General features: G+C 41.2%; 1 long non-coding RNA gene across 2 annotated transcripts in view; it reads right to left on the bottom strand.

Moving 5' to 3' along the window:
- Positions 1-1,565, bottom strand: part of LOC310763987 — a 141,820-nt gene extending 140,255 nt beyond the window's left edge. The window contains exon 1 of one of the 2 annotated variants that reach the window (XR_014548938.1): positions 1,335-1,565. This is a non-coding gene — a long non-coding RNA (uncharacterized lncRNA). The remainder of the gene's footprint in view (positions 1-1,334) is intronic. The other variant, XR_014548939.1, reaches the window with a different exon arrangement.
- Between the last annotated feature and the right edge of the window lie 12,944 nt (positions 1,566-14,509).

Raw genomic sequence — 14,509 nt, 5'->3', positions numbered from 1 at the left:
AGAATAGGTTCTAATTTACTGAACCAACCACTACCGGAGGACTATTATTCAAAGAAATTGAGGCAACAATCTCAGCACTGGGTGGCAACAGGAAGAGGGAGGGTGGAGGATGTAACCAGGAATATAAACCCTATTGTACATCTTGAGTGTCCATTCCAATCTGCAGTTTCTAAGGGGAGGTGGTTTTTTTGCTCAGAGACACATCGGAGGAACCTCTTTACCCCAGCAATACTTTTGGATTGGGATTGGGCAAGTGGTGCGCCAAAAAGCTGATTTGTCTAAAAAACAACAACCCAGGAGATTGACGAAAAATGTTTTCAGGAACCTCTTTAAATGGATAAGAAGAGAGAAAACAAGGCAGGGAGTTGGCAGAGAAGGAAAAGGGTTAAACAGTCTTCTCCCACTGCTGTGATCAAAATTCAGGTTTCTGTGCCAGATTTAAAGTTCCTGTTCCTTTTTAAAATAATAATATTAATTAACCCACATTGAGAGATCAGGTTTGGTGCCTTCACTTCCCTGACTGAAAAGTCAAGCAGTGGGGTTTATATAGTCCAAGCCTATGGGGTGTTTCTCCTGTTACAGGCTCTAGCTGAGGGTTAATAATAATAATAATAATAATAATAATTTTTATTATTTATACCCTGCCCATCTGGCTGGGCTTTTGATCTTCTGAATAAACATTATTGAGTAGGAACAGACCGTTCCCACCAACCACAGATTAAGGGGCACGTGTATTGCATAGGCATCACACATGGCAACAATAAGGCATAAATCAAACTTTCCTCTTGGAAAGCGGGAGGAGCATCTGGACAACTAGCAGAGCCAAAAGTCCCACAATTGGGGGGGGGGCAGAGATGAGCACCCATTTTAATAATGGACAAAGGCACAGAAACTCAGGAGAAGCGAAGGGAACCCAGTAACCGGTGGGTGGGAATAAGGGAGAGAGATGTGCTTTTTCCAAAGCCCCTGCAATTCACCTCTTTTCCCAGCAGGAAAAAGGAAAGGCTTGGCTAGTATTGTAGGGGGTGGGGTATTATTTTTTTACATTTATTCACTGCTTTCTGTCTCTAAGGGGCTTACCAATACTGTATATAAAACACCCAACACCTTGTGTGAGTCATTTAAATATACCGACTAAAACACAGCAGAAAAAAATTAACCACCTGGTTCAGTTTCTTGGAAGTGAGTAACAAGGCAGTGAGTTCTTTTTATAAACGAGTTTGGATTTTAGTGCTCAATATGTTGGGTTTTTAAAAAAAAAAAAACCACCTTCAATAAGGCGGTTTTTAAAAGATTAATAAATAAAAATGAATGCGACTTGGGAGTAAACTTACCAGGTGTTGCTGAGTGAAGAAACTGCCCCTCCTCTCAGCTGCCTCCAATGGCCAACTCTTGTCCTTTCAGCTAGAAAGCCTGCAAAAGGGGCTACAGGAAGAACCTTGCAAAGCTGACTTTATAGCAGTTCTCCTAAACCCCTCGGGTTCTGCAGGAAGGCACAGAAATGGCGGGAAAGCCTGTGCGGGGACCAGGAAAAGCTGCCCAATTGCAGGAAGGAAAGCACGGCCCTCCTCCCTATTAAGAGCTGTGCTTCCAAGTGGTTGCTACACTAAGGACCTTGTCTTGTAGGAAATGAGCTCTTCGTCAGTCCACACAAGACACACATGTGCTTTGATTCTCCTCAGAAGCAGGCAAACCAGCACACACAAAAAAATAGAATGGAAAGCAGTAACTGGCATGCAAAATTGTTGTAACGCAGCGTAGCCTCTTTGTGAGTGAAACAGCAGTTCCAGGCCCATAAAGCTGGTGTGGAAATAGCCCTTGTTTGCTGTTGTCCATAGTATCCTGTTTTGTTGCTAAACTACCGCTTCTGCTGAGATTTTTCAAGGAAGCAGCCTTTCACTTTTTGCAAGAGATGCAGCCTGCCTTCTCATTTAGGTGTTTTTGCGTACTTCAGGTTGCTTGAGGGTGACTGTTTATTCAGGGTCCAGATACCTTGTGGGAACATAATACTCTGCGTAGATGAAACATCAAGACACCTGTGTGTATACTGTCATTTGTGACTGTCACATGCCTACGTCTGTTTAATTGCATATACTTATGCTGCAAAAGCTAGGATTGGTTGTAGCTATGCAGCGCACTGTACACCCAGATTTAGAAAGTTGAGGTAATTTTAATCTGTTTTTGTATTTTAACTTGTATGTTTCAAAGTAGGGTTGTATTTTTTTTTTGCATTGAGGTTTTTTTTTACATTCAAGCGGTGTATAACATTTATGAAATAAAACAAAATATTTGCACTAAATACAAATATATTTATTTCTTTTTATTTTAAACATTTATAGGCTGACTTTTTGAGTAAAAACCCTCTCAAAGCGGCTTACACAGTAATAGTTTAACCATAAGGTAAAGGTAAAGGGACCCCTGACGGTTAGGTCCAGTCGTGGCCGACTCTGGGGTTGTGGCGCTCATCTCGCTTTATTGGCCGAGGGAGCCAGCGTACAGCTTCCGGGTCATGTGGCCAGCATGACTAAGCCGCTTCTGGTGAACCAGAGCAGCGCACAGAAACACCGTTTACCTTCCCGCCGGAGCGGTACCTATTTATCTACTTGCACTTCGATGTATTTTTGAACTGCTAGGTTGGCAGGAGCAGGGGCCGAGCAACGGGAGCTCACCCCGTCGTGGGGATCCGAACCGCCGACCTTCTGATCGGCAAGCCCTAGGCTCTGTGGTTTAACCCACAGCGCTTTCAAGCAATTAATAGAACAAAAGATGCAATACAGTCTGTAGTAAAAAGAAAGAAAAAAACCCACATTAATAAAGCAGCAGGAATAAAAAAACACACCCCATAATTAAAACACCTTTTAAAAAGACACTGGCTAAAAGGCCACCAGGACTAAAATAAAGGGAGTTCAAAACCAGTGACATACACACACACACACACACACACACACACACACACACACGATGATTATCACGTGTGATCTATACATAGCAACCTTGCTTTTTCCTACCCAGATGTGCTTCCTGTGGAGGAAAAGCATAATGCTGAGGTAGCTTCAACTTTATAATCCTACCTGAAACAAGACAATTGCAAGCTTCATTTCAGAAACACTGTTCACCGCTTCACTTACATAAGCCATTGTACAAGACAACAGCGTGGTACTTGAGTAATTCGAATGGAAATGTCAAGTTTTCACAGCCTATGATTAGAGGTAAGTGCCCTGCTATTATACAGTAGTTCTGTCAAGTAGACTGGGCTGAGTACATGTCATGACCTCTTCTCAGCAAATGCTTGTCTTTCTCTCTCTCTCTCTCTCTCTGCTCACAGAGACTCTCACCACCCCCACATTTTACTGCAGCAGCAGTGAACAAAATAACCAACACAACACTTTATGAAGCACCAAACCCCCACTTTGCCATATCTTTAAGTGGCTAGAGTTGTGATTATTCACATATTGTTTAAAATGGTATTGTGTTATGATGTACAAAATCTCTACATTCCTTATTGTGTATAAGGTATAAAATTAATAGTAGGCTCTGTCCTGGAACACCTTAAACAGAGAAAATCCCCCCCCCCTCTCCCTACATTTCTCTTGTCAGCTCTGCCTGAGTGAGGACTTCAGGGTATGGACAATAGGATTTACAGCTTAACAATGTAATCCACTGGTTTAACAAGACAAGGTGCAAGTTATATCATGTATGTTATAGATATGTGCAATAGATTTGGTTAATTCCAGGGAAACAGACTTTTCATTGGTTGCAAATGCTCGTTGGAGAGTGGATTTGCAAATTTCCCGCTGTAACAAAGCTATATAATATGTGCATGTGCGATCCATCACATGATTTCTAAACAAAACCCCAAAAAACCCTCTTTGTAACTACATTTATGGAAGCCACATTTAAAAAGTTACAGCTTGTATATGTAAAAAAAAATGCCAGAAAATAAAAATGGAACACTGAAAGTGACCAAAAAAATGGTTTTTCATATAGACTCTGGAAAAGGTTTTAGAATTATATTTTTAAAAACAAACCATATACTAGTTATGTACATTCATCACAAGCCAAAGGTCTGGAGGACTCCACTGTCCACACAACATTTCATACAGGGAAGGGGTTCATTGGTTTCCTTCAGTGTCAGGGAATGCATAGCACAGCTCATGCACAGAGTTTTCTACCAACATGGAGTTCAGAAACTCCATCTCCTATGTGCCTGGGTGGGCAAGCACAATTGGACCCATGAATGGGGGGCGAGGCCAGGGCTGGGGGTGGTGGTTTGTGCATTAGGAAATTCCTATCGCTTTCTAGTGCTGAGAATCCATAAGAAAAGTGCAATTATAGAGCTTTTCCTTTCAAAAGAGCTACTCAGATATTTACTAGACATTAGAACTGTACTTGGAGGAGGCAATCTCCTCTCAGTCAAGTGTAAACTTTTGCTCACAGATAGCTTTGAAATAGCTTTGATGCAGATCTATGCTGTTTCTGCTAAGCCACATCAACCTCACTGGAAAGTCCCTCTGGTACCTGGAATTATGCAGTGGCATTGGCCTGGGACGGGACGTAACAGAGGTAGACCAGAGATGGAACTTCATGCTCCTAGAGTATAATAGGTGGTGGCATGGAGCATGTTCTGTTATTCACCTTGGTAGCACATAGGGCTAAATAAAACCATATGAGTATTAGAGACTTGCTGACTAGACTGTGCTAAAAATTTATTCTGGGCCAGTTTTAGTAGATTTGGCAATTTTGTAAGGCGGCTCTTCCCCCCCTCCCCAAGATCTCAGGTTTAATAAACCTTGGGTACACATTCATTGAGATCCCATGCATGTAGCCCCCACCCCCTTGTTGTTGTTTAATCATTTAGTTGTGTCCAACTCTTCGTGACCCCATAGACCAGAGCACACCAGGCACTCCTGTCTTCCACTGCCTCCTGCAGTTTGGTCAAACTCATGTTAGTAGCTTCGAGAACACTGTCCAACCATCTTGTCCTCTGTCATGTCCTTCTCCTTGTGCCCTCAATCTTTCCCAGCATCAGGGTCTTTTCCAGGGAGTCTTCTCTTCTCATGAGGTGGCCAAAGTATTACCCTACCGTATTAAAATAACAGCAGTATATGCATTATTTGATAAAACCCATGGTACCTTTTTTTTTTTTTTTTTGCTACTCCCCTTTGTGTCTAGAATGGGCGAAACTACTTTTGCTGCATTGCCTGTTTTTGTTTTAATTGGGTATGGTTTCATGTTAGAAAAAAAAGCTAAAATTAAGCTAACATCTTTGCTTTTCTTCTCACAACTACCATGTCTGTTTCTATGCTCTTTCTTTAGGCATGGTTAATCCAGACCTATTTTCATTAAGTACAAATGGAAAAAGCAATGCGCGTTATCCGTGCCTGGTCTCCATTATTGTTGCATAGAATAGGAAGAAAAAGAAAGAACAAGATTATTCTGCATGGATATTTGCCTTGAGCTTTTTTGGCATTGCAAAATGATAGCATAATTTAGCATCATTCATGATGTAATTGAGGGCTTCCTCTAACAGGCATCTGCTCATAAGTATTTTAAAACAAGAGTAATTTCTCTAGAAAGTCTTGTTTGATTCTGGATTTGCTTTTGCCTGGCAATGGTTGGTTTTCATGATCTGTTTGCATGTCTAGCAATTCAACAGTTAAATTGTTTTCTTTCAGGGAGAACCATCCTTGGGAAATAAAGGTGAAGAAGTATATTGGAGACAAAACTGACTTTTTGGAGGGCTTGAGGGAAATGCAGGTAACAGAAGTATAGATGATGTTGCAACATTCTTCAATTATAGACCAATGGTATTTGTTTTACCTACTCACATCCCCGGGGTAGGCAAAACAACATTGCATCTGGGATCAATTTGCTTAAAATTAAAGTGCAACTGCCATCTCTCTTCTATCAAAAGTAAAGTGTTGCAGCTATAACGTACAGACAATTACACATTACTTTGGATTGTAATATTTAGATTTGTGTCATTTCTTATCCAAAGTAAAAAGCATCTCTAAATAAATGAGTGATCTTATACTACATATTTTATAGGCTGTGTACTTAGCAAGATCCATCTATATTTGCATGTGCATATATACTCATGTTATCTTCAATCTCATGCTGCATATTTAGAAAGTTGGAACTTTAATGCCTTCCGCCAAAGTAGACTGAGTGAACAATTAGGCTTGCATGCACAGAAAAACAGGTCTTCTGCAGCATTTTATGGAGGCTTAGATGGGTTGTGCATTAATTCTGGAAGCACGAGCCTTCCAAATCAGTTATACTGCTGTTTGCTTTTCTCAACAAAAAGCTGGAAATGTCTCAATAATGCACCTTTTAAAATGTCCATGCACTACCTTTGTCGTCATGGACAGTTTGCCGGTATGATTGCTCCACCCAATTAGCAGCCTCCAGTCATGCAATTTGGAGCAGATTGTGAAATGAACTTGTGACCTTCCATGGAAAGAGGCTACAGAAATCAGAAATTATCTATCGTATTTACCTTGACTCTTCCAATGGTGCTGAGCCTCCAATGAAAACAAAGGCCTGTACAGAAATCAGAAGATGCACCTGAAGGTGTTAGATTCGGGGCCCTCCAAACTGTAGGTGTTGTTGTGGGCATATTCTGCAACATGTTCTTGACTCAATTAGTGGTGGATTTGTTTTGCTTTAGCTTGTTCTGAGATGCAATCATGTTATTGCTCTTCAGAAGGGCGCAGCAAAAATGGGACAAAAATAAACCAGAACATTTGTGCTCTGTGAAAAGTTACAGGATTTCAGCAAGAAATTGCAGGATATGTACTGAATGAAAAGAAGCAGTATGACCACCCCCAAAACTTGTGCAGGTGCAAACAATATTGAAAGTCAGGTTGTGGTGACCATGCTGATAGCATCATGAGCACAAATCATCATGAATTGAGGAGCCCTAAGCTATATTTGAGAAGAATATTGTGAGCTACAGAAACAGGAAAACTAAATTTGGAATCTTCTTGCCTACTAATCTCAAGTATTGCTTTGTGCCTATAAAATAGACAAGTTTCAAGTCACCCCAGACCTTCTTCTAGGTCAAGGAGATATTTTATTGAATATATAGACTCAAGGTTATATGTGAATTTACAGCCATAACTCCCATGAACAGTTATGGGAACATATTTTTAATTTTCAAATCGGCAGCAACTGAAACCACTAATCCATTAATCAACTAATCCACACATTTTTTTGGGGGGGGGGGATACTTTAATCTAAAATGGCTTAAAGAGATATCTTATTCCCTGTCCCATCTTAAAATATGAATGTTATTTAGAATGGATATTAGTTGTGAGGGGTGGGTGGGAAGCTAGCTGGCTTGGGAGTGTGGGTAATGGGATACAAAGCCCTTCAGCTCTAGGTCACTGGTTCAAATCTAGTACATGTTGTCAGTGACAGAAAATCATTGCCATCTGATTGCTGCTTGACAGTTGTATGTGTCTGCAACTGCTGGTGGTCGGATGTACGTATCAGTGCACAAACTGGAAGACAGAGGCTCTCTGTCACAGCATCAGTGAAGGCTGAGTCAGATGTAGAACTGAACACATACCCACACACAGAAGCAGAGGCACAATATTACATTTCCAGTTAAGTTCACTGGCAAAATGGTTCTCTTGAGGAGTTTCTTTTTATATTGCCTATGAGCACATGCAGTTTTCTTTAGACTAAGTCAGACCATTGCTTAATATAGTCCAATATGGTCTATTCTGCCTGGCAGTGGCTCTCCAAGCTGTTATGTGAAGGTATTCCCAAGCACCACCTGCCTCAGATTCTTTTACATGGAAATGCCAAGAATGGAAGTTAATAATTTCTGCAGGAAAAGTATTGATGTACCACTGTGCTGTGGCCCCTTGCCCAGTTCCTTTTCAGTTTCACAAACACAATGGTGAGCACAGACCCATCTTTGTTCAGGACTCAGCCATGAGTCCTTGGGAAAAGAAATACTATCTGCAGACCTAAATTTATTTATTTAAAATATTATACACCATTTATGCACTGCAGTTTTAGGGAAGGGTTGCAGCTCAGCAGTACAACATCTGCTTTCCATGCAGAAGGTTCCAGGTGCAGTCTCCGCCATCTACAGGTTGGGCTTAGGAAAAGGCTCTCTGAATTCCTGGAGACCACTGCCAGTTAGTGTGGAATGTGTGAATAAGGGAAGCAGCTTTCCTTGAATTAAGTGATTACAATAAGGTGGGGGGGGTGATGGAAAGAGGGAGGCTGGCTACAGTGTTGGTGAAAATAGTTATAAACCTGGGAAGTTGCATCACAGAATCAGCTGCAATGCAAATCTGGTTCCATTGCAAAGGGAGTACAGTTAGGCACCAACCAGCCTGCTTTCTGATGGAGTACCCTGACATCACTATGCCTCTCTTATTCTGGGCTGCATCTTTGAAATATCTGCAGACATTCTGCCTTTTACCACCTGATAACCACTAACAAAGAGAGTCTTGTGGGGTTTATTAAGACTAACAGATTCATTCAGCAAAAAGCCATAGGAGGATGATAAATGCCTTCTTAGAGGATGATATAGTTCCATCTAACCTTAAGATGGCTGTTGCAAGACCTTTATTGAAGAAACCCTCCCGACACCCCACCATACTGGTAATTACCAGCCAGATTCAGATTTGTCATTTTTGAGCAAGGTAGTTGAGCGTACAGTGGTGTCTCAGTTCCAAAGATTCTTGGAGGAAGATTTTCTAAGATCATTTCAATCCAGTTTTACGCTTGGCTTTGGGACTGCAGAAAAAAAATAGGAATTTGCTTCAGTACAAGCACCCCACATGTATCTGGGTTTTTGATACTTGTAAACAGCTAAGAAGCCTATTTGGGCACTGAATGGCATATAAAATAATGATTATATCACAAGCCTATACTTCCTTCTAATTCTGCTGCCACGACAAGACTTTAATAAAACATTCCCCTTTATACCACCAACAATATAGTAGCGGGCTATTAGGCTATAGATATGGGATGAGCACACACAGAAAATTATTTACGAGATAAAGCAAATGCATTTATTTTTATTTACATACAATATGCTTTATTAGTTGCTTACATGAATTGTGCAGTGTTTCCTTAAGGAAGCTGTTACATCCTTGTCTTAATTAGGAATCACTTTCCTAATTAAAATCCTGGTCGCCAGTTACCTTTTGCATAACTCCACCCCAGTTAGCTTTCCTGGAAAGGCACAGAGGGACAAGGTTTGAAGGTCTCCCTCAGGCCAGATGAGTGCATGGTTCAACCTAATCCCTCAGCGATAACTTACAATGGGCTCTCAAATTCTTGACAGCCTTGCTTCAGCTTCCCCTGAAGTCTTGCTTCTGGTCAGGCAACTTGAGAATCAGGACACTGCCAGGAAGATGTCACACAGTTGCCTCCATCTGATGTCTCCTTGCTTACTGAGGCTGCCTTCTGCTGCCACTCTGGCCAGAAGCTATCCTGGAGAACCACCCTGCCTGGAGTCTTCCTCTCCTGGCTGGCTCTCACAGCATTAGCTTTCAATGATCCCAGCTTTTCTTCTGCTTCCTCAGGTTCTTCTCTGACTGAGCTGCTCACACAAACCACTCAGACAAATGCAGTGACCGCCTTGTATACAATTTGGGTCAGCACCATGGGGCCAGAAACTCCCAGTTACCTTAATATCTGCCAATCCACTGCCCTTTAGGTATGATCTAAGGAGAGCCCATATAACGTTTCCTAAACCAGCCTATCAAAATCCTCCTGTTAGTCCAGCAACGATAGCAAAACAACAACTCATGCCAATATTAAAATAATTTCGAAATGATTTTTTTTTTGAGACAATAGACTAGTATAAGAAACAAATACTAAAAGTTGCAATGTCCAATGACCTCTTTGGGCACCATAGGCTTTCCTCTATGGGGTATTCCAACGTCTTCTTGTGGTTGGTGAGGCCTCTGACTAGGTTCTGAGAATGAGCAGGGCACACAGTGCTGCAGGCACTCCTTAAGAAGCTCAACCAGGACCCAGTGATGTGCAGTAACTATTAGCCAAACAAACCCCTTTGGGGGTGAAGGTAATGGGGAGGGCGGTGGCAGAATAACTGCAAGTGTTACTGAATTACAGATATTATCTGGATCTGTCAGTCTGGGTTTCGGCCTGGTTTTGGTTCCAAATCAGCCTTAGTCATCCTGGTGGGTGGCCTTTATTGAGAGTGGGAAGGTGAGAACCAGTAAACTGAGTATGTACCCTGGTTCTCTGGGTAGGTAAATCCTGTTCCTGTTGCTTATCCTAGACAGGGTTGCACTCCTCCTAAAGGAACAGGAATGTAGCTTATGGAGGTGATACATCATTGTCATTGATGACCCAAGTGACTTCTGTGGCTAGAAGTGCCTTTCCTCCAGTAGCAGCAATGGCCTTACTGGTGGATAGAGCAGTGAAGGATTATTCTCCACCCTTGCTCTCTTGTCTACTATGGAGGTTGCTGTTGTAGAGAGAATGAAGGAAGCTTGCCTTTACAGGCCTGCAGCTGTCCAAATTCATCACTGTGGCCTGCAAGAGTATGGAGGCAATAAATATTCTGGATGGTACCCAATGCACATGTTCCATTAGCGCAAGGATTTGTGCTTGCCCAAGTGCCATAGGCATCTGGTTGGCCACTGTGAGAACAGAGCCCTGGACTAGATTGGCCTGATCCAGAAGGTCTGTTAGAAGTTTTTGTCCCTTAAGATATGAATTTTATCAAAAATACACAAATAAATTGGATAGAGACAGATATTATAGCCTTCTATTTTTATTCTGCCCTTTCTCCAAGGAGCTTATAAAGATTATGAAATCTTTTTTCATAACCACCATGTGAGGTAAGTTAGGCTGAGAGATAGTGACTGACACAAAGGCCACCCAGTAACCTTACCAATACACCCCACTACATCTCTATTATGGGCTGTGCATTTACAGTGGTACCTCGGGTTACATATGCTTCAGGTTACATATGCTTCAGGTTACAGACTCCGCTAACCCAGAAATAGTGCTTCAGGTTAAGAACTTTGCTTCAGGATGAGAACAGAAATCGTGCTCCGGTGGCACGGCAGCAACAGGAGGCCCCATTAGCTAAAGTGGTGCTTCAGGTTAAGAACAGTTTCAGGTTAAGAACGGACCTCCGGAACGAATTAAGTACTTAACCCGAGGTACCACTGTATTGAGATTTCCCAACATGGGACTGGACATAATGCACAAACAAGAAAATATACTTCCAGAAATAAAACTCTCTCAGGTAATCAGTATTTTAGTTTCCATGTCACTTTAAGATGAAATTATTTCCTAACCTGTTTATAGCATCTGGTGGTTTTTATTAATGCTGATGGGTGCCCATGTTTCCTACCAACCCCATATACCAAATACTGCAAGAATGTAAATGAGGCCTGCCTGCCTACCTGCATTGCTGAGATACCTTTCCAGTTCCTTTTCCTATAGTCATTATCCTCCCTCAGCCTATCCTGGCTGCTTTTTAAAAATATCCAAGATATTTCAAATATTTTCTGGATTTTCAGAGATGTCCCCCAAATCTCAGAAATCCAGTGAACTGATTGTGGTGTGTGTCCCCCGCCCCCCGCAATATTAGATTACAGTCATACCTCGGGTTGAATGTGCTTCAGGTTGAGTGCTTTCGGGTTTCGCCGCTCGCACATGCGCAGTTGCTCAAAATGATGTCACACGCATGCGCGGAAGCAGCCAAACGCGACCCATGCACGCGCAGACATGCCGCCGCGTCTTACGTTCCATTCAGGATGTGCGTGGGGCTCCGGAACGGATCCCATTCACATCCCAAGGTACCAATGTATTTGAAGGTTTAAAAACATACAACGAATATATCTGGCATGCAGAGATAGGTGGTCTCTTTGTCACCCTGGCACAAATCTCACAATGAGAAAGAAAGATGGGGAAATAGAATGAGACTCTTCCTTCTCCCCATTAATGTAGTAAAGATATTTTTACATTCAAGCTGTGTGCCAGCTCAGTCTCTCAACAAAAGACATTGTGGAATCTCATAAAATAAAATAAAAAACCTGCAGCTAACGACCAATATTTTAAACCAAAGTATTAGGCCATGTCATGCTGAGGATAGTAATGATAGAAAGGTCTTTAGACAAATGAGCAATTCGTTCGGCATTTCGTTTGGATAGAAAGGCCATCTCAGGTGTCTGCGTGGATTCTATCTGGAGAGCAGCCTCAGGCAGATTGACTCCATTCCCAGCCTTACTACAACTGTGCTATCTGTTTAGGCAGTGGATCATTTCAGAGAGTGGCAGGTGAAGTTATAGCCATCAGTCAAGTGACCATATAAAGAACGTCTCACACCATTCCAGCATCACAATGCAGCATGTGCAGATACAAAAAAAGAACCAAAGCAAAAAACCCAACCACACTTGTTTTCCTTTACAAGAAATAAAAGAAAACTAATTCTATTGGTTGGTAGAGCTGAAAAGTATTCAGCATGTTCACTACTGCCACCAAACCTAAGCTTCAAACAGTCATTCTGGGGTCCTTCAGAATATTATTTATTTATTTGTCATATTATTGCAGTGAAATGTTAGGGACAACAGAAGCCCAAGCCTGTCTTCCTCTGTATACTTTATGCAACAGCTGATATAAAAGGAAAGAAAGCAAGGATATCTACTGGCATTAAACTGGAATCCACGCCCAGGATTGTAAAATGTCCAAGTTTCTCGTTTAGCATAATGAGACTTCCAACATCCAGTTGGAAGTCGGTGGCTGTCATTTTAACAGATCAGTATTGTATCCTAAGTGTCCAGTGGCTCTAGAGAAATATTTAAAAAATACTACAATGTTCCAAGACTAAAACTAAACGTTCAATTCTTCTTTTCTTTTTTCACAAAACATCTGGTACAGAGCTGAGAATAGTGTGGTGGAATAGGTTTCAAAAAATGTCTTTAAAAAATCTTTAAATTTCCAGAATCACTGATATACCAGACAATGACTATTTCGTGACCTTCACTGTGTCCTCAGATCTAGGAAACAGTCCTATCATGACTTTTCTTAGATAATATTTTGAACGTCTGTTTATGAAACACCATCCTTGGCTAAAACAGTGTAATTTTTTTGTTCAGCCTCTGATCGTACACTATCAGTTTTGTCGAGACAACTTGTTTCAGTAGCTTCAATTATTCTAGACCAATTATGGGTTTGTTCTGCTATCTTAACTTCATACGTTCTCCAGTTGCTTGAACAAAATTATTCCACATTTGAGCCAGGTAAACAAGATTAAGAATTTCAGCCACCACCACTATGAATTCATGTGAATTGATGATGTGGTCTACACATTTATGTCTTCAATTTTTCAAGTTTTCCACCTTGCTGTGCCTTAATATAAAACAATTCCCTAATGTTTTCCACCGAAAAGAATAAACTCCAGACTCTCATCCAAAAATATCTCTAATTCTGCTACAAGTTGCAAGTTTCTTCCAGGAAGATGTCCTGAATACGTGATATATGAACAAGCAGTATTTTGTAGTCAATTTATGTGTTTGTGGTATTTCATCATATATTAAAGAAGACCAAAATGATTTCTAAGCATTACTAAAAATGACTGAGCATTATTGGTTTCCTTACTATTCAAGCTTACATCTTTAAAACACAGGGCATAGGAAATGACGGTGTTATCCATATAAGCATAACTAGATAGGGAAAAGAAAACTGTTATTTTTTACTGCCTACCATGGCTAAAAGGAGAGCTGTCTACAGCTGCATTTCTAGATGACCAACACTTGCCCAACTGACTCAGCCTCTGTCATTCTGGGAAAATGGATTGATGCGTCTTCTATGAAAACTAGTGCTCTGCTGATATTTTTCTCCTCCATTGACCACTCTCAGTCAATTAATGAGATAAGAAATTGCATTCAAAAATGACGAAAGGTGAGATACATTTGAGATTTTCATGGATGGGGTGCAGGGATTTTGTTGTGCTCACCTAACTTTCCTGGTGGCCCAGGAATGCCCTTTTTTCATTTTCTCTACTGGTACAGACTCTGCCTATTGAGTACCTGGCAGCTGGGCTGTGTGTGTTTTCAAATAGGGATCCCCCCTTTATTTTTAGTTAAAACTTCCCTTAAAAAGCAAAATCAGTAGGTGTAATGATTTTTTGGGAACTCAGGAGCCTGGCTCCCATGCTTCAAGCTCAGGGGAAGGTGGAATAAGGTAACTTCTTGCATAGGACTTTTTCAAATCGGGATGTACAGGCAGCCAAGGAGCCTGCAAAGCACTGGAGAAATGCCCAAGAGAAAGAAAGAAAGAAAGAAAGAAAGAAAGAAAGAAAGAAAGAAAGAAAGAAAATCCCACTCAGTCACCTTGCAACAATAAGGGAAGTGCCAAAATTATAAGGGGAAAATAAAGTGCTCTAAGAAAAAGGCAGAAAAACTGAAACCTCACATTTGCAGGATAAGAAAACTTTTGAGAAATAGGAGGGTCTATTTCAGCACAGCATTAAAGACAAGAAAAGGTTACCTATACC

This window comes from Podarcis filfolensis, assembly GCF_964270895.1.
Source record: "Podarcis filfolensis genome assembly, chromosome: 5".
NCBI lineage: Eukaryota > Metazoa > Chordata > Lepidosauria > Squamata > Lacertidae > Podarcis > Podarcis filfolensis.
This window is presented reverse-complemented; position numbering and strand designations above follow the sequence as displayed.